The following is a 26632-nucleotide window of genomic DNA, read 5'->3' on the forward strand; positions in this document are numbered from 1 at the left end:
CCGACTTAATAACGATTCGATATATCATAAGATTTTAAGCGTTTCGATTCTTTTGGATACCCATCTCCAATTCCGTATAACACCCGCGCGCAGTATTTGACGTTAGTTTTGGGTTTAGAAAGCATGGTAAGTGAAGTTCTTCAGAAATTTTGTCAAAGCCATGCCATGAAAACAATTGTAATTGATAATCTTCCTATAAGGGATAAGGTATGTAACTAGGTTAAAAAACATGAATTTAGATGAAAACTCGCATTTTTTTTTTGTAATTTCAAAAAAATAGGTAAGTTTCTGTTTCTAGTGATACCTTTATTTTGCCTCTATGTCAATTAGAAGCCAGGTTATAGCATTGACAAGTAGGTGATGCTTATTTATAAGAATTTAAAAATTTTGAATGCATTTTCTGAAGAACGAGTTTTTTCATAATTCTATAGCACGAATATAGTCATATCACAAAAAATAATCAAGATATTATAATGAAATTTATAACTAGTGTTTGTTATATTATGAAAAATGTAATTAACTATGAATTCGACGTTAAATGCTCTAGAACTGGACTTATGATTATTTAAGTAAATATTATCGAAAACAATTCCAAAACTTCATAGATAATTTCATATATTACATACAAAAATTTTATTTTTGAATATTATTCTTAGATAATAGTTAATTATATTCTAAGATATGTTGCACATTTAACGTTAAAAAATAAGAGTGTAGCAATTTTTTTCTCTATTACAATCCCAGTTTTTGTAAATAAATGCTAAAATTTATGTCAAAATAAACTTTTTCTTCAAAAGCTACTTATATATTTGAATAAGTTCACTTCTATTTAACTTTTTATCCTTATACTAATAAAAAAAATTAAATAAACATTACATTTTTTTTTGGAAAAATCCCCTTCGAACCTACGGATACCGTAAAAAGCGAACACTTTACAGGACATAAAGTGCTTTAAACACGGTGCATTTTGAGAGCGGTGATTGATTCTTTTTCTTTAACACGAAGCAATATTTAGAAGTAATTTAAAAAAAACATCACTGTGTATTTAAGGTAAAAACTCATTAGGAGGTAACTGTGTTGTCACTTGACGCAAACGCATTACACAGAATAATAATAATAAAAAAAAGACTATTTTTTTTAATAAGTAGGTTTGTTTAACGACTGGGTGTTGCCATTCTGCCTGTTTAAAAAAATTATATAGAGCGCTAAGGCTTAACACTTTTATCGTGGCTTGCGTGGCCGTTAACATATTTTACAGCTACCCTTTTAGACCGTTAAAATGGAATGGAGGAGTAATTTCGTCACCGCCCCGGAACGCAGATAAGGGCAAAGCTCATAAAAGTCGTTGCGCCCCAGCTGATAAGAAATAGGGCGGGGAAAAAGACGTCTCCTCTGGCGGAGGTCGTTCTTTAACCTTTTTTTCTGAAGTCTTTGATTTTTTTAACGGCATAAATAGCATTTTTCTCTCTTCCTTACCGAGCACTCAGTTTTTATTAACTATTCGAAGCAAATGCATATACTATCCTTCCTTTTCTTCCTCGTTCTTATTTCCGTGCGGTGAGATATTTTGCAATGTTTTACAGGCCTAAAACGCCGCGGCGTTGCTCGGCAAGAAACCTTAACCCATGCTCTTTTTACGCGTCGCGTATTTATTGTGTTATTTTTTGGAATAAAACATGCTATGAATATTTGATGGTATATTTATTTAAAAAATAGGAGCAGTGGAATGCTCCGTAAGTTTTTGAGACATAAAAGAGTCCACTTTTAGTCGTTTTAAATCCATTTCTATCGTATCCTGTGCCGGCACTTCACCGATTCAAGAGGCAGATTTCAGGAGAAAATACCCTTTCTCTTCCACATTTTTAACATAATGACCCCCTTATATTTTGTTCGGGAATACTAGAAACAGGTATGAAATGGATCCATGCAAACTTTGCATTTTCCTATATGGTTTCTTTTCTTATGACAATCGAGCACTTCTTTCAACTTTACTGTTTAACTTTTGCATTAACATTTTGATATCTTTATATTAAAGTAAGTATATTTTTATTCTGTAGAATTTTATTTGCAATATATAACAGTTACAGAGTTTATTAATAATCTGAAAGGGCTATTCTATTTGAGGCGGCTTGGCTGTTATTTTTATTCGTTACTTTTTCAATAAGCAAACAGCGTTCTGTTCAGTGTGCTATGTGACTGCCTAAATTTTTTGTCTTTGCATCGAAAATTTGAACTTCAATACAAAACCGAAAGCAACTACAATTAATATAATAAGTATTTTGCTGGATCGAGATGTGCATAAAAATACAGTGATAGAAAGTAGAATCATACAAAATTCAAGTTTTATATGTGTTCTAAATTTCTTTATTTTAGATTTATCATTGATTAAATTGAATAGATTTTGTGGTTGATTGGGAATGAAGGGGGAGTATTCTTCAAAATGGTAATTGAAAGGATCTAAAATCATTTAAAATTATTATGTTCAAAGCTCCAAAATTCAACCACTTGTAGTCACAGAAGAGTGGACATTTTAATTTAAAATATTTGTACATCAAGAATATTTTACTAAATTGTTTCGCCAATGGTTCTGACTATCGTAAACAGAAAACTATATACAAATTTAAACTCAGTAATTTTTTTTCTGCTGTGGTTTTATTATCTTAAATAAACTAGAAAACAATTCTTTACAACATTTTTATTATATTTTTAATTTGAATGTTAGATCATGATCAGAGTGGACACCCTATTTATTAATTTGATAAAAATATCGCTTCGCAATACTTGATTTTCTTCATAAACTTCATCCACATCGCTGCTATTCATATGCTTTATCTAGAATCTTTGATCTTGTCTGATCACTTAATATAGCGAACTTTCTAAAAAATTTTATATTACTGAAGTGATGAAAGTTCAACAAATAAAAACGTACCAAAATGCTATAGTCCCAAGATCACGAAGATCAAAAAAGTAGTGCAAAAAAAAAAAAGTCTGTGGGCTCTTTAAAATTTAATTTTTAAATAAATAAACGCATATGTGTTTATTTTCATTAATGTTAATCCTTTTACCAATAATATACTGTATTATAGGTAAAAACTTTTCGATCGTTTAAAGGTAATTTTATACTATCAAAACGATAGTGATGATTTACGAGGAAAAATTTCTAAATTAAATAAAGCTCAAATTATTATTCTGTTAAATTGCAGTCATGCAATTTTAACATCAGAGTTTTTAAATATTTTCTTGATTTAAAAAATGCTTGAAATAGGACATGATTATTGTACTTTTGTTTAATAACATAGAGATTAATTGTATACTCCGAAGTAGCGTTAAACCAATTAAAGAACAATACTTTTTTCTCCATTAATGATTTTTTTGTATATTCTGAAGTATTTCACTAACTGTTTAATTTCACTTTGATAAGAAGTTCTTTTTTTCTGAATTTACTGATGATTGTTTCCTTTGTTTTGTAAAATAACTTGGGAATTTAGAAGAATTACACACTGCGGAGCCAACTTCTAAGTGCACATTTCGAGATGCAAACACAAAGTATGCATTTGCAAGAAGTTTTTAGAAAAATTCTAAAACACACAGTTCCAGAGTTGGATATTGTATAATAAGTAATCTGTTGACCAACAGAGTTGATTCAGTTTTGCACAACAATTATACAGTTTCAAATAGAGAATCCGCTATTCATTAAATTGTTGTTTGTTCCTCTTATTGCATTACTATATCAAATTGATTTTTATATAATGAGCTGTTTATCGTTATGTTTTAATGCGCTGTTTATCATTATCGATCGAACTACGTACGCTCTATAAATAAAATACTTTGATAAATCAATGGAATCATTAAATGAATGAAATATTCATGATTTTCTGGTATTTGCGATTCCGTTAAAAAGTTTCTTAGGGAAAAAGGTATTACAGGTACTTTTCCTATTATTTTGAAAATTATTAAGCAAGTAGAAATGAATTTTTCATTAGATTGATAAATATTTAAAGCTAGTTCTTTTATTTATTGTTCGGTTTATGAATAACTAAATCAACTTAATTTTTTTTAATAAGAAGGAGTCAACATTTTAGTTTAGTAAGATAAATTAAGCTATCTTTTTACGTCTGGATTTGAATTCCAGACGTAATTCGAGACTTACAAATTCTAAAAATTTGTAAAAGTTGCTTTAAAATATTTTGCTTTAATCTTTTTTAAAAAGTCACTTTTAAACCTATTCAACTCATTGTTCTTTCAAGAAGACAAAAAATGACCCTTTTCTAAAAAAACAAAACAAAAAACAAACACGCAAACAAAAGATTGTTTTTTAATAATGTGATTAAAATATTTGTAATGAGTTTCCAGGTAGCAACAAAAGGTCACAGCGTTAAAGCAACAGTATGTTTTTATGAAAATCTCGTCTGGTAAAGTGTATACGGTGCAAGAAGTCCGAAAAGATTGATATCGGGTAGCACAAATAGCCAAACACTGCCAAAGCGTTCACAAAACTAGCACTTTTAGAAGCCAATAACACGTTAGTAGGCGGTAAATCCCTATTTAGATAGCAGCACAACACAATAGTGGCCACTAAAGATATCACTCTGCAACCAACATTCCAAAGAAAGAATCCTCGCTTGTACCTTTGCGACAGAGTGTCGATTTTTCTTTAGAGACCCCGCATTCGACTTCTAACAGTGATATCACCATATTTCTTGTATTTTCTAGAGCCATTTTTAATTGCTAAATTTTCGCTACGTTTATACGTAAGCAAGGATTATTAAGAAAATTTGTCTCTTCTTTACTGGTTGACTAACTATGCTGGGAAACAATATGACAGATTTGTACCAATATTTAATACCTTTAAGAAAATGAAACAAACTTGTGAAAAGAGCTTTCCTGTCGTAATTCTCAACACATATCGCAATATGCTGAACGCAACTCTAGATGTAAAATTTCTCTAGTCTTCAATTAAATTTGATTTGGTAATACTCAGCTCATGAGAAACAAGATCAAGGATTGCATTGAAATTGCATTCCACTTGACAATGAAGATGAGTATTTGTTTGTTTTCATCATAAACTAATGCTAATTTTTTTTACTCTTTTCATTTATTTTGGTATTGAGCTTACTATTATAAAAATGAAATAAAATGTAAATCAAAAATAAATTCTATATATATTAATAAATAACACAAAATGTTTGATTTTTAAGCTAATTTGAACTCTTAACATTATTAATATAAATAAAAGCTTTTTTGCACTGAGGGATGGTGGCTGAAGATGGGGATAGTAAAGGGCACTCGAGATTAATCAAGGAGGAAAGTAAAAGGTTAAGCACCACTCATCTAGAAGAATGAATAAATAAAATGAATTTTTTAAAAAGAAGTAAAAGCTATATTATATAGTATTTTGGATATTTTTAAAGATTTAACAATATTATTCGCCTGAATGAATCTGTTAATTATGAAAAGAAATGAATGGACGGTTTTAAGAAGGAAAAAAAAATAGTATAAGCATTGCTTACGAATAGTATTCTTACAAATAACTTTAATGCGTAATAGTAATTTTGATTTGTTATGGATTCTCAGCCAGGAATTTGTAAAAACTTTCAATATCGAAATAATTTTTGAAATTAATAAAAAAGTTGCGCAGTTAAAAAATAGTGATAAAAAAAGTTTAAACAAGTTAATTAAAAAAGTCTTTAATAACTATGAAAAGAATAAATATAAAATAGTAATGAAAGTGGCATTAAAAAATATTGAATTATATCTATTTAGTATACATATAATTATGCACCACTTTGAAACAATACAAGAGCTATTTTGAGGCAAAATTAACTGTACAGTCAGGTAACGAGGACGATGCCTGAGCGGCAGCTGTGTCTCTGAATCTCAGTACTATGCCAGCAAAAGGATATTTAATTCACATATCATATTTAATGAAATCCATTTCGAAATTGGAACCATCCAAGCCTGAAAGCCCATATATTATCACTAAGCAACCAAGGCATTTGAATTACTTTGGAAGGCTATTTATCCACGTTTGCACTATTTGTAATGATATGTACTTTTACTCTCATTTTCATATTTTAAGCATGATAAAAAACTTTCAAACAATCAATGTTTTTTAATTCTGTATTTTATGAAGATTATTCAGAATGTTCTCATTAAGTTATGCATATAATTCTTTCTTTTGGATAGTGATTTCGTTAGAATTGAAATTCTTCTATTTTGTCTTTACCAATGATGGATTTAGGTATTTCGAGGCCCTAAATAGTACAAATTAGAAGGTACCTTTTTCAATACAATTTTCTTTTATTAAAAAGGAGTTTCTTTTACTTTTATATTTTTTTCAACATATTTTTTTATCATATTAATAATTTTTGATAGTTTATTTTATTAGATTTCTCCTGTGTATTTTTTATTTATCTATTATGAGTCCAAATTGCACGTTTGCATACAAGATGTTTGCTCTATAAATGTATGTATTCGATATTTAAATTCTTAATAAAGTCGTCATAATATTTTATTATTATGGAATTTATATTTTATTTGACAGTTGGAGATTTTTTTTTTTATCGTCAAGCACCTTCTCAGCATAGCCACTCAGACAATTGCCTTGCCTGTCTAATTAGAAATTCGCTATTGCTTATCTCTTAAAGGAATCACATATTTTTTTTACAAATCATTTAATTGGAATAATTTTTTTCAGTAAATTCTCCTACTGAAATTAAACAAAACTTTCATTTTGATAACCATTATATTTTTCTACGTGTTTTATGGAATTATTAAATAAAATTTGAAGTAAAGAGATTGAATATTACCTCCACAAAGTCCAGTTGCGCGGTGTTCGAGCATTGTCTGGGGATCCGCATAAGTGTCGTAGTCCGCTTCATACCGCATGCTTAATTTTCTTTTTAAAGCGAGTCAAAGCTGGAAAAGAAAGACATTTATTATTATTAAAAACAGAGGTACTGAAGTAATAACGCAAATGTAAAATTTTGACACAAACATCATCGAATTATGATATATCAAGATAATCAAAAAGCGAATGAACATGACTCTTTTCTGATAGTTAAAAAATATCTGATGATTAGTTTTGATTATAAAAGGTGGAAAAACGTCGTAGTAGTTTTTCAATATATATTTCTTGGAGTTTTATAGAAAGTCTGTTTAGCATGATAACAGTTTCAAACTGGCCTAGTGTATATAAATTACGACATATAAGTCAAAACAATCTTCATGTCGGGCTTTTGACGATTCTAATGAAATGTCATGTTGTTACTTTTTTGTTAGCAGGTGTTTATTAAGATAAGAGCTTTAAAATTAAAAGTTAAATTTTGATTAAAATTTAATATAATTTTTTTCCCAACAGTTTTGGAACATATAAAAGTTGTTGTAAAAACAATTGTATAACACTTTAAATGTAAAATGTTTAAAATACAAAAAAAAAAGTTTACAGTTTTTCGGATTTTTAAAAATATTTTGAAGCATATTTTACGACATTTTTTTGTTGTTGTTTTAGTTTGAATTTATATTCCCATGTTTTGAGGTAACATTTAAATATATTTTTTTTTGTATCTTTGCTATAATTAAAAGTAAATTTTTAAATTATAAAGACAGATGGATCAAACTTAAAGCATTATCAGCCATGTTTCCGGAATTTTGATCTAAAATTATGATTTCTTAATTTTCAAAAAAAATAATTTTAAGGGATTAGATACTTATTTTCCAATAAAAACTTTCACTGTTTTTATAATATATCTTTCATTTAGTTTTTTAAAAGTTGCCATTTTTCGTGGTCATTTTATTCTGTTCAAAAGACAGTATTTATCAATGTATTTATATCTTCCTATAAATACCATTAACATTAAATAAAAATATATTTAAATATTAGATAGTCTTAATATTCGAATTAAAATTTATTTTATTGAGGATCATCCTTTATTCAATTTCTTTACTCAGTTTATAATCCCCCCCCCTCAATTTTTAAAAAAATTAGTAAGTTTTTTAAAAAAATTTCCACACCTTTTTAGTTTACTCAAAAGTATAAAGCTTGGCACAAATAGGTTGGATTAGAAAGATAGGTTGGGAAAATTATGAAAAATATTAACTACTTTCATTTTGGGTAGGAAATAAGCACTAATAAAATGCATGAAACACCACCAAGCAGAAGCAAGAAATAAATTACTTACATTGCCCATTTTGTGTGAAAAGTAATAAATACAAATAATACGTAAACATAAAATTATAAACAATATGTTAATAAACATATAATAAATAAATAAACTTTATATATTTATTAGATATTTATGCTATATAGCGTAATAATAAATACAAGAAACATAATAAAAATGAGCAAATAAAATTTTTAGAAATCAACATACTAAAATAAAAAAAAAAGAATTTCATTTTCTTTCCTTTCTCAAAAATCAATTATAAAAGTTTATATTAGGAAATTACAATTTTATACACAATTTTAAACTTCTTTCGGATATTTCACTTTTTCTATGAAAACAATTCCTTCATTTGAGGAAGTTATTACTTTTCCTAAATTATAAAATTTTTGACAAGTTTCAGATGTCACATTCAACGATTCAGTAATTCAAAGTTCTTCTGTGAGAGCTCTAAAACATATTCCTGGCAACTATTTTAGTGTTTCTATCTCATTTTGCCAGTCTCGGAACGTGAACGAAATATTTCTAGAGATTGATTCTATATCAGATTTTATTCACTCCTTTTTTTTAACCGATATCCTTTCTAAACCACAAGAAGAGACCGAATAAATTTGGAAAATACAATATTGTGTAGACATTTCAAAGGTCCGATTTAAACCCGATGTGCATTGAATTTCAATTTCACGGGAGAATTTTTTTCCTTGCTAGACTAAATTATCATCAGCACTTTCTAAGGGCATTCACCTCAAAGATGTCGCTAAGGTTCTGATTTATTGCAAAAAAGTGTGAAGCAATTCGAAAGGGAATTAGCCACGATGTTATCTTTTTTGCTTAGCTCTCAAGCTCTGGGATTAAGCAAAGCTCGGCGACTTATCTTTATAGAAAAATCGATGGTTTTTGGACTGGCTTAATCTTAGCTATTTGATCGTCCAGACGTTGCTTTATTAAAAGACAGGAAAAGGGATTCATGTAGGTAAAACAAGGCGTTTTCTTTGAAGATTATTTTAGTTTTCATATATAGTATATATATATATGTTTCTAATTATAAGTAAAAGCTGAATTTTTAGTGCAAAAAGATATTAAATACGGTCATTATTTGCCATTAATTATTTTCTTCTGATAAAAAGTACTTATACACGTTTGCTATTTGAATACATTTACTAACAAATGCATTGGATAATATACAATTGATATACGATTTCTTCCTTTTCTTTCTTTCTATTTCTAAACGAGTTTTCTATCTCCAACTATAACTATTATTATCTATATCTATAAGTATAGTTATAACATAACATATAAGTTTATAACATAACATATAAGTTATAACATCGTTAAAATGGTTAGTTATAAAACTAACAATTTTGACGAAGAACTAAAATCTTTTAATTGTTCATTTATCATATAAATAGTATTAATTTAGTTATGAATCGACTTGGTGAGGTATATTTTATTATACCAGATGAAAGAACTATTTTAAATCATTCTTGTAGCTCAAAGTTGCCAATTTTTAAATGTGATATTTCTCTAAAATCGAATGGTTGAGAAAACCGGCAATCACTGATGATATATCTAGGAAATATGATCTTCCATATGAAAAAAAAATTATTATAACAGGAGATTCTATCGTAAGACTTTTCGTAGAGAATGTGCAGTGAAACAATATTTTTGAGATTTGTCTCTAGAATGAGGATAATGAGAGAGCAGTGACCATTCATTATATATCTAAGGAGCATGAAGTATTAAGTGGCGAAATCGGTAGTGGGGTTGGGTTGGGTTGGGTCAGGTCAATAGTTTATTGATTTTGCTAATTATTTTAATATGTAGATGTATTTATACTTTACGGTATATTATTTTATATTTCTCGTAATTTGGTTAGACATTATAAAATTTATCTAAAATATGTGTAATACTTTTATACTTTGATTTCCATCTTTCATGGCGTGGTTTTATTCTCAAGGAATGTATAGTGAAGTAGTGCTTTTGGGGTGTTTCTCCTATAAATGGACTGTTAGGAGACAGGCCATCAATGATGACATACTAGGAGTCATGACCTTTCATATGAAATAAAAATTATTGTAACCGTACCAGTGTTTGGGGTGGAAGATTTATTATTTTAAGTATATAGATATGCAAACCGTTTAAACTTTGACGAGATACGGCAGTTTATGCATTGTAGCGATGGAGTTATTTTAACTCATCCTATATTGTGCATTGCACACATATTTGCATAATTTAAATGTTACCTTTTCTAATTAAATTTCACTAATTTATAATTTAAATTTTTGACAGGTGTTAGTAACGTTTAATAAAGAAGCCGTAAATAAACATCTACTTACTTTTAATTAAATATTAAACTAAGAAATATTAACTGAATTTTTTTTATTCTCGAGTAAATCAAATGCGACTGAAAAATAAAATATATATATATATATATATATATATATATATATATATATATATATATATATATATATATATATATATATATATATATATATATATATATAATGTAACAGTAAAATTAAGTAAACGCGCACGTGGGAATGTTCTTTACATGCTTATTTAAGAAAAATTCATTGTATACTATTTTTCATTTAACTTTGCTTTTCATAACTATTCTTTATTTTTATTTAATTATTCTTTATTCAAATGTCCAATTCTCAAAAAAAAAAAAGTCATCCATTTGTAAAAGGTATAAAAACACTATTCTACCATTTCTTCAATCTCTATAAACTTAGGTGTGAAATGAATGCACTTCGTTACTTTCGTTGCTGCAGAAATTCATATTGTTTCGAAACTTCGATGCTTTTACCCTGAACGTTGAAAGCTATTAAAGAAATGCTATTAGATTATTGATGGATTGAGATATCGCGCGCAAACTTAAATAGATTTCTAATTACTGAAAAAAAGTTGGAATTACTGAGGTAGGTATATAAGCACGAGCCGCCTGTGCTTAGTTTTATTATTCAACATGAGATACATAAGGTAACTCATTCTACTTGCCTTGATGCTAGAAGATTCCATATATCTAGAAAAATATCAATAATTGTTTATTTATATTTTTAATCTTTTGTATTTTCCACCAACACCAATGCTACTTCTTTGTATCTGTAAATAATCGGCCGTCTATCCTCCAAAGGTACATGCGTAACAAATATTTTTTAACTCCTTCCAGCATTACAGACGGTTTCGGACGATTATATTGCAGATGACCATTGTATTAAAAATTCAGTTTACAAATTGTCATTTTTTTCCGCCCTTTATTTAGTCGAAAGATAAAAGATATCTAAGCTTTAGAAAATAAAGTGCAATATTGATAAAAGTATAACATGAATCCAAGGAATTCTTTTATAAAGAAATAAATAGTAATTAATTTCAATCAGTAAAAGAATGCCTGACAGATTTTCAATAGTTTGTTTTCAAGGTAGTTGAAAATATCTCAAAGTCATCTGCTATAAGCAGATTCGATTAATTATTTATCGATTAAAGGCCAAAAAATTAAAAATTGTTTATTTACTTTCATGGATTTTCTATCGGAACTAAGGTCATAATAAAAATTAAGAATCATATGAGATCCTTAAATTTTGACATATTTTTGCAGCAGAGGAAGTATTTTCTGTAAGCCAACTGTTTATTTTCAGGGTAAAATAAATTATTGACAAAATGTTATTAAAAAAATGAGTGGCAATAATTAAGTGTCACGAAAGACAAATTTTCATTGATCATATAATTGATTAATATCTATTTTTGATAGCCGAAAAGATCTATGTAACAAAGCATTGCTTTGTTTAAGTACAAATATTATTATATAATTATTATATTAAAATCTGAATATCTCTAATCTTGTTTTTGAAAATCGTCCTTGATCTTCTTTTCCATTAAATTAGCTTCAGAACTTTAAAAAAAACTCTCAGTAATTTGTTTATTTATTAAATAGAAAATTCTCATCTTGTTAAAAGTACCGAAATTTTATTTATATTAGTATGGATAAATAATGTCTACTCCTGCTAAAAATAAGGATAACTTATTTTTTAATACATATTATTGAAGTTCTTTTTTTATTTAAGTTTCTTTTGTTTCTAGAAGTAATTTATTATTTTATCTTTTATTTAGAATCATAAAAGTTTGTTTGTTTTGTTAAGTATTTACTTTTATTCCGTTAATAATACCTTCTTTTTTATAAATTCAGAATGATATAATTTACGTTTTTGTATTCCATCATTTTTATGATTAGTAATGTAGTTTTGTGAATCTACACAGGAAAAAAATTTATAAAATCAAATTTGGCGATTTACAAACATGAATTTGGCGGGAATGCAATACTTACGATACAGACATGCACTTTTCTGAATTTTGCAAACACAATAGATGAAATAACATTATTAATAATAAATATATTTTTTGATGACACGACTTAAAATATTAGCCTTACATGACGCAAATCTTTATTAATTACAATCTAAACTTTTCAACCTTTACCTTAAATTGATTTTACTGAAATTAAATATCGGAGGAACGGTATTAAATTCGCCACAAGCATCATCACTAATTACACACTCATGGTTATTTTAGAATACTACAGAGACTAAAAAAAACATCTAACTAATTAGCGAAAATGTTTCTAATTAAAAGTAGGTGAGGCGAAACGTCTTTTTCCCTCTTTTGATCTTAGCATCACCTCCTACACATTTTTTTCCCTGCATGTCTTCGAAAAGCCTTCGGGACCACATTTAATCCAACCACCGTAAACTGACATGGCTTGTAGTTTCATGTTTTGTGTAAAGAAAAGGTTAAACCATTTACGATACTGAAAAAAAAATTATCGAATGATATAGAGAATACAGAAACCTAACTCAGCATTTTGTATGAATAAGCTTAAAATTTTTATCTCTACCATGACAATCTGATTTGACACGCCTATTTAAACAGTGTCTATTTCTCTTTTGGCGAAACTCACCAAATGCTGTTATGACAATTCCTTTGAGATGTCTAATAAGTTCAATACAAAAAGCAACTCTTGATTGAATTAGAAAACATGAAACACAAGTAGCATTATGCCTCCGAGGTGTAATCATTATTCCTATTTATAAATGTGCTTCTTTTAACAAAATGTTTTTTTATCAATCTCTTAACCTGGAGGAAACATGATTTTATTTCAATTAATCGTGTATTAATATATTCATACCAAGTATCTTGGCGCAGCATAGCTAACTCTGGCTCTTGTGCCATAAAAGTACAATCCAACCAACCGAGGTGTATTCAAAGATAGCGCTTGGAAAAATTTACAATATAAATGGACAGAATACAATAATAACCTCAACTCAAAAAGTCATTCCTCGATAAATGAGAGAATTCATTTTTCTGACTTTTTTTCAATTCGTTGCATTTATTTAAATTTTGTGATCAAGCATGAAATTTTCTAAAAGAAACTCGGATATCAGATTTTGATGCAGATGTTGCCAAAATTCCAGTATTTTCGAGAACTCGCATTTTTGCTGTCAGACGGTCGTCAATGTCGGGAATTATTTTGGCATCTACCTATCATTCAAGGCGAATACTGTCTCTTCCTTACTAAGAGAATAAAAGAGAAGAGACTAGAATAACAAGAGTGAAATAATATTACAAATTTGTAACAATATTTTATAAGGCGGATTTTATTATTTAGTTAATTGATATATTTGTAGTAAATCTTATACCTAAACAAAAAATTAAGCTATAAATGGTTATATATTTCGATTGAATAAAATATTAAGAAAAATAAAATTCTTCTTTCATTTCAAAATTATTTTTAAACTTCTTTTCAAAATTATTTTTTAGTATTCAGGCAATGAAATTTGTTAAACAAATTATGTGTAAAATGATCAAAGTGCTCTAATGAAAGTTTGATTAAATTTTGAAATATAATATGACTCTCAAAATCTAATTGTACTTTTTAAAAATCTTTCATAAATTTATGACCTTCATTTAAAAAATACCTGAAATTTATTAAAAATTTATTAGTAAAATTTTGCATAAAGTACAGGTATTCTGAAAAAAATTAAAATAAAATTATATTTATATAATCACGAATTATTTAATGCATTTTATCAATAGAAAAGCGCACTTTTTTATTTCTTCTAAGATTTATTGTTTACTGCTGAAAATACATACATTTTATTTTCTGATAAGATATATTTCTCTATTGTACTTTTGTTGATACATTATTTTTGTTTATTTTCTAAAATTAATCTTCAAAGAAATAGTTACTTTTATGAATTTCAAGCATTTAAATTAACAATTATTTGTTAATTTAAAGCAAATATAAAAGAAAATTTAGAAATTCACGGATTTCTAATTAATAAATTTAAGCCTAGAATAAGGCATTTTAAACTGGAACTTTGAGGAAATTTAAAAAAAAGTTTTATCATTTATTCGATTTCTTTTTAAAGAAATTAAATCCCTTGACATAGTAAAAATATTAATCAGCGAGATAATTATTCATTAAAACTTTATGAATTGCTTTTTAGAATAAATTTTTAATGCAGAGTACATTTTCTTTAATCTTCAAAAATTTATTGCCCGAAAGAAATATTATTTAATGTTTCCATTCAAGTCTAAGCAATTACGGAATTTGAATTTGTAGTTTTCTTGCCAAAGAGCTCTGTAATTGGTCTTTAACAAAGTAATTTCTATGATAATGGGCAAAAATATACTGTTGCATCTTGGATATCAATATTTCTTAATTCCTTACCTATTATTATTACGTCGACGTCTGCCATTTGATCTATGTAGCGACAAGCATTTTAACAAGTCATGAATAATATAATGAGCACTTTTCCGTTGCGTGACCTGAGCACGATTGGACGCTTAAAAGTGCATTGAACTTTTAGAACAAGGCTGAGCTTTCAGCATACTGTATGGAAATAGGGATGGATAGATTGACTCTTTAATTTGCAGTTTAGAACGTCTGTCACCATAAGTACACCTTAAGAGGTGTAATTTAATGCTTAAATTCTTGTCATGTTTTCTACCAAACAATTATTTACCTTTAAAACAACTTTAATTTATAATGTGTGTTGTATTTCCAATTTTTGTTCTTGAAATTTTCAATTTTTAACTGAAAATAATAATTAAAGACCTGAAGCTGACATGGAAATTAACGAATAAAGAGTAATTGTCATTAGATATTATTTTTAAGTAAAGTTAATTTTGTTATAAAGATTAGGGTTTGACGGTTTTTCAAACCAGGTTTTAAAAACCGGTTTTTAAAGTAAATTTGTCACATTCGAAAACTGGTTTTTAAATTAAGAAAACCGGTTTAAAGAATTCATATTATTACGTAAAAATTAATTTTGAACTTATTTGATTTGCTATTCATTCTATGCAACGGGCAGCAAGCGCATTTTTTCTACGTTGCAAGTTGCCTTGGCCAGTGTTTGTGCATTGTGCACTATGCAGCTGCGCCTGCGCCCGTGGAAAAGACGTGCCTTATCGATTTATTTTATGTTATATACATATGTGCAACGAGTCACGAATATACATATATCCGTTACGAGTCACGCCAAGTTCGCTTAATATTGTAAAGTGAAAAGTGGAAACATATACTAAACTGAATATTCTAAACTTTTAGAACTTCATAAAGTTTTGGGACGAAGACGTTATGATACTCAGTATCTATAAAACCAAGTTCAGTTGCTAGTGAACGAGTATTTTCAATTTCAGGCAATATTGTGTCCAAAATAAGAACAAAACTTAGTCATTGTTCAGTGGATATTTCATGTTTTTTAAAATCCTATTTTCTTAGGAGAAATTAAAATGAGTTAAAATAATATAAATACTATTTGAAATTTTTGTTTGAGTGTTCGTTATTTTGTGTAAGTAATACATATATGTAATTCTTAATTTTTAAAAATATGTTTTGACTTTGACTTTGATATTGATTTCGTTTTTTCTTATTTTATATAAATTAAATTAAAATTTCCCCCTATTCAATTTTTTTGACAAAAATTCGAAAAACGGCTAAAATCGGTTTTTTGGAAATATTGAATTTAAAAACCGATTTTTCAAAAAATCGGTTTTTCTATAAACCCTAATAAAGACATTTCCATTTGAGTAAAATAAGTTCTTTCAAATCAGTTACAAATTTGTAATTCTTAGCAACTTTCTTTCTTTCGAACGTTTATTTAAAATTCATCACAATGTTGCTGGATGCAGTAATCCAGTAAATAATAGTTTAAATTACGAGCATTGCAGATTACGAGAAGCTCAAATCAGTAGAACTTCATTTAGAAGAAACTCATTTTAATAGGAAACTTATGCTTATTGTGCAAGATATACAAAATTACAATTTAGATAATTATACTATCACTACTAATAATAAAAGAGAATGTGTGTGCATACTAGTGATTTACAGTACAAGTCGTTTGACGTAGTGCTATCAAATTTGACACAGATTTATTTTGAAAGTTAAAATGCTCATTTCAAAGATTTTTTAAAAATTTTTGTAATAAATAAAATTAATGAAATTTCGACGTTTTTCCCGAAATACCTCTTAAAAATTATAACACACAACATTTGCACCAATTTAAAATTTACAAAACTTTTTAATGATTGATACTAATTTAAATAATATTCAAAATATTCCTTAGTTTTTATTTTAAATATTTTCTGAATTAATTATAAATATATTTCATTGTTGTAACGATATTTTAAACAGTTATTTTTATCAAATGCTTTAACACGTGCTTTCCTTTCGTTGTTGAAAGCTAAGAAATAAAGTTTTTCCTAAATATTTGTGCATTTTATATGAGGAATCAGAAAGTGAAATAGTATTACCGCAAAAGACAGAACAGAATATGAAGTAGAATACATTTTTTAAGGGTATTTATTATCATGTCATGAAATTCGACTTAATTAAAAAGTTTCATCTTCAGAATAAGCGGAACAGATGTAAGGCAAATGAAATAATATATTTTTTATGTCCATTATGATTAAATGCTAAAAATTTTAAGATGAGAGAATCATGAACGTCAAATTATGCATAATAATTTTAACTGAGACAAAACAAAACTAATATTCTAGGTGAAGCAGCTGGTATATAAAGGATATAATAAATATTACAAAATCTGAGTAGCAGCCTATTGTTTACTTCTCATCAAAGACCTTGTAATCTGCGTATGGTGATATGGTTTTTTTCGTGAATTCTTCTCCCTCATTCTGAAAACGCCCGAGTACTCAACGACCGGAATGACGAAATTCTCATTTACATGAAGACATTCTCTCTGCTTTACTTAAGTTACCTGAATGACCATCGTCGCTTTAGTTGAGATCAAAGATAAAATTGGAACTCATAAGAATGGCTCGAATCTTTCCATATGAACAAAATATCCAAAGTTCCGTTATTATAATAGAGGTAAATCAACCCAACAGCATTTTTGCCTCCCATAGAGAAGTAAGAACCTTCTTATTTATTGTGCTTACATATTTACAATATGTACGGTTTGCGAGTCTCTGTTGTACCTCTGATAAAAATTAATTTCACAATGAACCGAGTAAAGGGGGTGAATCCACTATCCACGAGCTATCAATCACTTTTGTAATTTCGTTTGTACTTTTTACTATGTTATCGAGGGAGGAAAATTATACCATTCTAGGATATTTTCTAAAAATTGCTTTTTCATCATTTTAATATTTAAAATTAATTTTTTATGATAATTTAATTGTTAAAATATTTATTTCAGAAGTGCAAAATATTTTAAAATTTATTTCAAAAATTTTCACCAACGCTTTTAATTATTTTTTTGTGCCTTCATATCATTTAATACATTTTCTCTTCCGACTATTAAAGCTGTGATTAATAAAGTCGTCTTTTTTTTTTTTTTTTTACCTTAACCTACAAAGTAGATTTTCACTTACCTATAGTTCAATTTTATGCACATTTAAAATTATTTTTCTTAACCCAACTTCTTTGAATGAAGCAATTTTTAATCTATTTCATATATTTCATAATGTGAAATATTTTTATCACATCAACTTCAATTCATCTTTTTTATAATGCAATAAAGAATATTTTCTTTTTACTTTGCCCTCTAGTTACAGATATCTCAAGTTTCATTTTACTTTTACCATCATTATAATTTGAGTTTTTATTTCCTTTTAGAAATTTTATCTTCGATTAAGAATAAAAAAAGCATGTCTTTGCTCTTCACAAAATTTATTACACAGAAAATTCTGACAGTTATTTCTTTCTGCAAGATGTTTTAAATATTTTCTTGATACTGCTCCTGGAAATTTAGTTTCTAGAATTTTTTTTTCGTTAATGTTTTAAAATTATCTTTCATCATCATTATTCTTTCATTAAATGTCTTTAAATGATGTAGATATTTTGAAACTTCTCACAAATGCTAATTTTTTGCTGTTAAGTACGACTATATAAGGACATTTAGTTAGAAATAATTAATCTTAAAATGTTTTATTTTAAAAGCATATACAGAAAAAAAATCATTTCTTTTCTTATAAATGTTCAGTATCCTTAAATACATATCTTTAAGTCTTAAATATTTATACATTCTAAAGTAATAATTTAAAATAAAAGAAAACCAAGTATAGTTTTGATTTTCAAGTTAAAAAAAGTCATTATGTTTTTGAAATTTTTATTATGAGCATATATAAATGAAAATAAGTTTTCTATAATTATTAAACTTATGGTCGTATATAGAGTTGATTTTGGAATGGTATTACTCAGAATTATTATTTCTGAATTTACCAATTTGTGGTTATGAACTAGAAAACTATAGAATCATAACACTAACGATCCTTTAAAAATTATTGTTTGTCATTAAAAATAAAACACTTTAAGAAACAAATATTTCTCTACTGTTTTATAATTAAAATAAATCATTCGTTTTATATGACCTTAAATTTCTATCAGATCATAAATTTTGCAAGAAAATTTCCCATGTTTACAATTGAAATTTCGGTAGTTTTTTTTAGTCAAGGACTTTTCAGTTCTTAACTTTGATTATTTATTAACATGATCTGTTTTTTCACATTCAAATAAATAAGTAAATAAACGTCTACGTTTACTTCCTTTTCATCCTATGAATTTTTTTAAATGCGCGAGAAATCAGAGTTTAATAGCTCGAAGAAAAATACTTAAATAAAAATGAAGAATCATAAATATTTAGTGGCATAAACATTATGTAAAGATGATTAATTTTAGAAAATTTCACTGTCTGCACATGCTTTAATTCTTTTGAATATATTTGATTATAATTGTTTATTTATTTATTTAAATGTGAATATACAGATCTTGTTAAATATTCATTTAGCATTAAATTTTAAACTATGGGATATCAACGAAATCATTTTTATGATCGCTTCAGTGTGCAGTATTTCATTGTTTTTCCCTAAGGTATGGAAGGAATATAAATAAATTAATTTTCTTGATAAGGAATCTACTTTTAACTTTCAGCTTTCCCAGATGATTTTTTTTTCATTTTTAATATTTCGCGATTCGTAAACATTTTGCTTTCCTCGATTTATTTAGAATTTCCGTTTTGCTACAGTTTTATCCTGCGATATTTTGAGAAATACTTTAATCGAAAGCCAGGTGCTGATTTCAAATATGCTCTCTAGTAATGTTTATTTATTTTAAATATCATTGTTTCATTTCGATGATATCTGCAAAGATAAATTCAGTGACGCATTCCTATGTTTTGTCATCCGTATAAACAAATAATATTTAAATATGTTTATTTAGAATTAAATTCACTTTGATCTGAGGAACTGTTTGTAATTTTAAATAGAATTATTTGCTCAAAAAGATGAAGAAATATCTTTTTTTTGTTTATCATCATAGCTGAGATAATAAATGTTTCTGGCAATAGTATGTAAAACATCGATCTCATACCTCCTCTTCAGCCCCCTCTAGTGTCTATAATGTGATTATTGAATAATTTTCTTTATGAAAACATTTTCTTTACTAAGAATCATAGACATTTTAAAATTTACAGATTGGTTTGTTAAGATGACTAGGAAAGACAAATAAAAATAAATTATTTAAACAGCTTTCGATACCAGCGGTTACATAAAAACAAAAGATTAATCTAAAATTTAAAAAGTTATTAAATAAATAAAAAAAAACTAATAGCACTTAACTACATGGGAGGAAACGGGATTTTCAATAAAAAAGCGAAGTATACAATTTTCAGATCAAAAGATATTAAAAATGAAAATAAAAACAATAATCATTTTAAAGTAAAATTGGAAAAAAAAATTAGAATACGAAAGAAAGGAAGTAAACGTAAAATTATTCATACCTTCATATAAAAATAAAACTTAAGTTAAAAATTCTGTCACTCTAAAGACAAGTCGTTCTATAATAATCAAGAGGTTGAAATTTAAATTGTATTGATGATAATCTGTTTTGCAAGTCTGAATTGATGAGAAAAGCACAAAAATATTGAGATCGCTTAGTTCATAGTAGCAGTTTAAAGACTCGTATACAATACAGTGGCCCGTAGTCTATAATACCCCATAAATGATATTATCCCAAATCTAAAAACAAAGTTTGCAGTTATGATTATTTCATTAATTATATGAATTGGTATTTGGTTTTAAAAATTCTGCAATTTATAAAATAAATGGAATTAATTTGAAAAAAAAATATTGAACACATGATTAATGAAAAGTATAATTTCCCTCATTTGTTAGTAGATCACTTGGTACATTCATAAAATATTTAAAATTGTAAATAAAACAGAAAGTATTTCAAAATATAATCAGGATAGATTTAGATTTATTAGTAATTATGATTTTTCTTTGTGTAATTTGAAAAAAATCTGTTTATTTCAATTTTTATACAATGGATATTTATAGTAAAACGATAAAAATAAGGGTCGAAATAGATTTTTAAATATTTCGACATATTTTCTGTTACAAATCATATTATTTTCTACTAAAAATGCTTTAAAAAACTCAATTTACTAAAAAGATATTGTAATTAATTAATAATACAAAAAGTATTATAAAGTAAAATAAAATACTTCAAATTCAACCCTAAAAATAAAAACAAGCATCTCTTTATGCTGTAATATTTCAGCGGAATAAAAATATCAGAAGAAAATAATTTTCTCTGTTATTAAAATAGTTATAAAGCTCGCGTAAAAACATTTTTATACGTTTTGACTTTGTATCAAATTTAAAAAAAAAATAGAAAATATAAATCCACACACATATACACAAAAATCCACTATATTTTCTCAATTAAATTTGAAGAAAAAAATAAATAAATGCAAAAAACATTAGGTTAAAAAATGGAATGAAAAACTTTAAAAAGCTACCTTTTCAGTAATTAGAGTAACTGCAGTTTCTGTATAAAAACATTTTTATATGTTTTGACTTTTTTGAAGTTCTTAGAAAATATGGCATTCAAAGAAAATTTCATAATATTTATTTCAGTTATGACGACAAAAAGTGCAAAACATTTGCTGTGTAAAAATCCGAACAGATTTTTACATGATTAAATAACCCTAAAAAAGTCGCGTTCTATAAATATCCAATTGAAGGTTTTAACTGTTTCTTTAAAAGGACATCAAAGCTATTTCAGGGTTATAAAGCTACTTCGATCAAAGTCTGGTTGGTTTCAAGGGAAAAAAATGCAAAAGTGTGCTTAATGGGTTTCGCCTTACAACCCTTAAGGTTGCCCGCGATTGATATAAACATTCTAATGGATTAAAAAAGACACTAAAGTCAAGTTTGATGGGGGAAAAAAATTGAAAGGAAAACGTTGTGAATAAATGACTTTTCTTGGCACCCGCCCCTTCTGTGTTCCGTGAAGACCGGGGATGCGGAAAAAGGAAAAAGAACGGATGGTGTTTTCATCCCTGTTTATTCTTTTTGTGTTCTTTTCTTCGCATCCATAATCAATGGAACTCTCAGAACAAAAACTGCGTGCAAAAACGTAATCCTGTTTCTTGATTCGGACGGACGGACTGACGAAGAAAAAAGAAAAAAAGAAAGACGCTTTTATCCGTTGGAAAAAATTATGCCCTTTGAAATTCAGCAATAAAGGGTAAAACTCAGAGGATAAAGTTTCAAGAATTTTTTTCAATTTTTTTTCTAAAGTATGTTTGCTTTGTTTTCTTTTGAAGAAGTTTTCGCTTTAAAGAAAAGGACGATCCAAAGTAATAAAGATGAAACTTTTTTCGTCGGTTGTTATTTGTATTTTTTTTTTTTTTTTGGTTTAAATTATTTTTCTTGTTTGCGAGAAGCAATATTTTTCCTATTTGTGAGTTAAAACAATACTGTTGGCAATGGAGCGAAACATGAACTGATCCTTTTCATTCTTATAAAAATTGCTTTTCGAATTCTGTTTAAATTTGCTCCAATTACACTGAAAATTAGAAGTACTTCCAGGAAGAATTATCGATTTGAAAATCGCTCGTTAGATTCTTCTTTTACAATCTAAAAGCTTCTTTAGTGGATTATGGAAGAGAATAAATTGATTGCTACTGAAATTTGTGATGTATCTGAATTTTCATTCTTAACTGATCGTGATTTTCAGATAGAATGTAGAATTTTATACTGTTGATTAAAGTGATATTTACGTTAGAGATACAGGAAAGCTATTTTGAAATGGGCACCATAACTGAGGACTAATAGTGGTAAACGATTTCTACGTATATTAATCTTGATGGACGCAGACAGTAATTGCCAATAAAAAAAAATAAAATTCCCCAAAGTGGTTTCTACAATGTTTTTCACGCTACAGTATTTAATGAACAATATTCTTACAGACAAAGTTGTCAAGTGGGTGTATGATGAAAAGCCAAACAGGCTAAGTAATAGTATATTCTTTACGAAAGCAAGGAGCACAGCTGAAGTGTACCCAAGAAGATCACTTGCAATAAACAGCAGCACACAAGCAGCAAGTCACAATTTAACAAAGGCAAGAACACAAAGCGCCCAAAAAGAATTCGCTGGAAATCAATACATCAGAGACTTCACATAGTTACTACTCATCAACTCATTCAATTGCTCAATCATTCACTCAATTACTACTGTTCTCGTCTGTATACATCCACTTTTTATAGCTTTCTTCACAAAACATCGAATGCTCTAGAACAAATGAGTCCTTATTGAGGTATCACCAAGAGTCTCGAATATTGGGTATAATTCATTTTTGTCGGTAAAGTTGACACGATTGTCGTCAAATCTTCTAATGATCGTCAAGTTTGTCGCCAGAACAGAGATCTTTGATTCGACATCTATTCAGCAGCCCTTCCTATACCTGTAATACTACCTTTGTGCTCAGGTGAATTATTGTTCAGGAATCAGTAATGGGATCGCAAAAATATTTTATGATGTGTTGAAATGCACTTTGTAGATTTCTCTATAGGTTTAAAACATTTGCTAGTTTTGAAGTATATGCAGACTAATCGAATAATGTTTAGCTATTTTTCAGCATTTTCTCGTTTTGGTGTTACAATACTTATCACATTTGAATTTTATTTTAATCCATATTTAGAAAACAAGGACAAAACATTCTTTCCAAAATTCCATATCTGAAGTACTGAAGGGGGTTATGGAATTTAGAGGTGGGGGTTATTTGACTCTCATTGGTTTATATATGCTTCAAATTGCATGTTTTGTAAAATTAGATTCTAAAACCATGACTTTGGCTCTGAAGCAAAGATTCTCTCTCAGGCCACCATGATCGCCTCATATAATTAAAGAAGTGAGTAAACATTCAACTATCTAATCATGGATTGTATTTCTGTAATGCATGTTTTTTTCATTTTTTTTTTGTTAAACTTACAATTTACGAGACAACAAACTGGAAATGAAATAAAAGGAAAAAGTTATATATTTTTTATTCATATTTTGGTTCTCAGAATAATCTTCTGATTAGTAGTTGTTTATTACTGTAAGTTTACTATCAGTTAACTCATTATTAGTTGCAATAAATGATCGATATGCTCTATGCTACGAAATAATGTTTCTTAAGTGATAACTCGATAAACGTGGCAACACTAAAATTTCAATTGGAATACTATAATACGAAAATTGAATATTTCTTAACCAATATTTCGTTTTTTCGTTATCCACGATGGTATCAGTTCGCCAAACATTTCGCAAATTTGGCAGTGAGATTTGACAGTCTTAAATCTATCCGATTGCTGATACCAATGAAGATTTACCAATGACTACTACCAATGAGAGTCACCAATGAAGAGTTTGTGTATAATGAGAAGTTCCTTAAAAACAAAGAAACCATTTAACAATAATTATTGAATACGTACCGATTGTAAAGAATAAATTTTGAATTGCAACCGTTTTGCTGCATTGATTTAAAATTAATTCCTGCAATATGATATAGTCTGAATGCACTGGATTCTGCTGATTCCATTTTGCATCGCAGATTACTAAAGCTTCTATTTTATATGTAACTGAAAATACATAATACAAGAAATTCTAAACTACTGCCATAGATTAGAAGTTTTTTTTTTAAATTTTTGAAAAATGAATATAAAATAATAATCTAAATATATATTTTTTTCAAAGCATAATGGTACCAGAACAGATATACCTAGATCGATATATAGTGGGGCACTAAATGGAAATACAGAAGTTCTTTTTGATTTGTGTGTGAAATTTCTGCATGCATTTTTTATATTTTTCCTTTTTATAATGCTTTTTTGAAGCAAATAAATTCTTTTGAGGAGGAATAAAAATTTTTAAATTGGAAGTAGTCTAATAAGTCTCCGAAAGATATGTCACTTTCCTTTCTAAACCTGTAAATAATACTTTTCTTGATTAACAGGAGAGAAAAAACATTTAGTATTGGCTTTAGTCAATGTCATCGGTTTACTGTTAAATAAACACACACACAAACTAATATGTTCTTGCAATTTTAAATTGTCATTTCTATAACAGAAAAAAAATTATGCATTTCAAAATATGCCATATATTTTATATATTGACGATATATTGGTATTGGTATTTTTTTTGTGTTCACAGAGGTGAGATTTTAAAGCAACAAGAATACATTAATTAACTTGTGCTTATTTTCCTTCGATTTGGCTACTTTCAGCATTATACAGATATTTAATTCACTAATGAATAAATGACAATAAAAATAGCAAGAGATAAGTTTCCGTTAATGTTTCACTATTGTATTGAATATTTATTACAGAATAGTTATAATGTTTATAATTTACTTTAGTTCAGCAGAATTTCTACAACAGACTCGCAAAAATCTAATTTAATTAGAATTTAAGTAAAATCTAACGATAATAAAATTGCTTCAGTAAATTACATTATTTTTTAAGGATTTTAAACAGAAAATTTCAAAAATCAAAATTGAAAATATTAAGTATTAATGAAGTATAGCAGAACATTTATTTATTATTGTTTGTGTAAAAGAAATGTATTGCAAATGAAAAGATCCTCATAAACAACATGTGAAGAAATTAAAATGCACATTGATAATCTAAATTTGAAACTCAAATGCTTTCTTGTATTCAGGCCTAAAAAATAGAACCAAATTACGGGATAATTGGTTGCTCAACTTTCAACGAATCACAGACGCACTTAATTGTTAATTAACATTCATTCATATCCGCGTCACATCTTTTTTAATCAACATCAAATCGGTTCCTAAATTAAATAAAACGAATCATTCCACAAAAATCCAATCCAATCCACCCCCACCCCCCGAAATAATTTCTTTTATTTTTATGAACTTTCCTTTAAAAAAAATGCTTTCCTCAATTCTTCACGAAAGAGAGAGAGAGAGAGCGAGGGAGAGAGAAGGAGCATCTCCTCCCTCCGCTATCCGAAGATAATTGAAAACGGTATCCCCCCCCCCTTCATTCCTTTGCCCCTGCAGGGCGCACACGGGGCAGGAATCTCCGCCCGTTCATTAGGGCGGCCGACCGGAAAGTATAGGATTCCTTTTCTTGCCCTTGCGATTTGGGTTACCCGGCTGGAAAACTCTCTCTTTACTTCCTTTAGGCTTTTTTTCCTTTAGCCCCCTCCTTTACTCACTTGCCCGGATCGGTTGACATTTACGCACTTTACGCCCGTGTATATGCGGAATGTATGTTACCCGATGCACCGCGGAAAGGGGGTGTTAGAAGGATGTTGCTGACTCGAAAAGATGTTGAAAATGATTGGCGGGGATTGTGGAAAGGCTGCTGCTGTGGTTGAGCATTGCTGAGATGAAGAAATGAATGCCCGTATGTTGAAGGATTTGGAGATGGAAGAATATCTATTTCCTTTATGAGGAGAATGTTCACTTTTCAGTTACAGATCGTGCAATCTTGCTGCACAATAAATATATTTATTGAGAGCAATAATTTATGAATTATTCAGATATATTAAATGAGAGCAATAATTTATGAATTATTCAGATATATTAAATGAGTGCAATAATTTGTGGAATTATTCAGATATATTAAATGAGTGCAATAATTTGTGGAATTATT

General features: G+C 27.8%; 2 protein-coding genes across 5 annotated transcripts in view; one reads left to right on the forward strand and one right to left on the reverse strand.

Moving 5' to 3' along the window:
- Window positions 1-26632, forward strand: part of LOC129968698 (uncharacterized) — a 713943-nt gene that overhangs the window by 177243 nt on the left and 510068 nt on the right. The gene's annotated exons all lie outside the window — the stretch shown is intronic.
- Window positions 1-26632, reverse strand: part of LOC129968699 (tetraspanin-18-like) — a 227530-nt gene that overhangs the window by 50359 nt on the left and 150539 nt on the right. For all 3 annotated transcript variants that reach the window (XR_008784441.1, XM_056082859.1, XM_056082861.1), the window contains exon 2: window positions 6810-6918. The gene's annotated coding sequence lies outside the window, so the exon portion shown is untranslated. The remainder of the gene's footprint in view (window positions 1-6809; window positions 6919-26632) is intronic.

The sequence above is a fragment of the Argiope bruennichi genome, chromosome 5 (assembly GCF_947563725.1).
Source record: "Argiope bruennichi chromosome 5, qqArgBrue1.1, whole genome shotgun sequence".
NCBI lineage: Eukaryota > Metazoa > Arthropoda > Arachnida > Araneae > Araneidae > Argiope > Argiope bruennichi.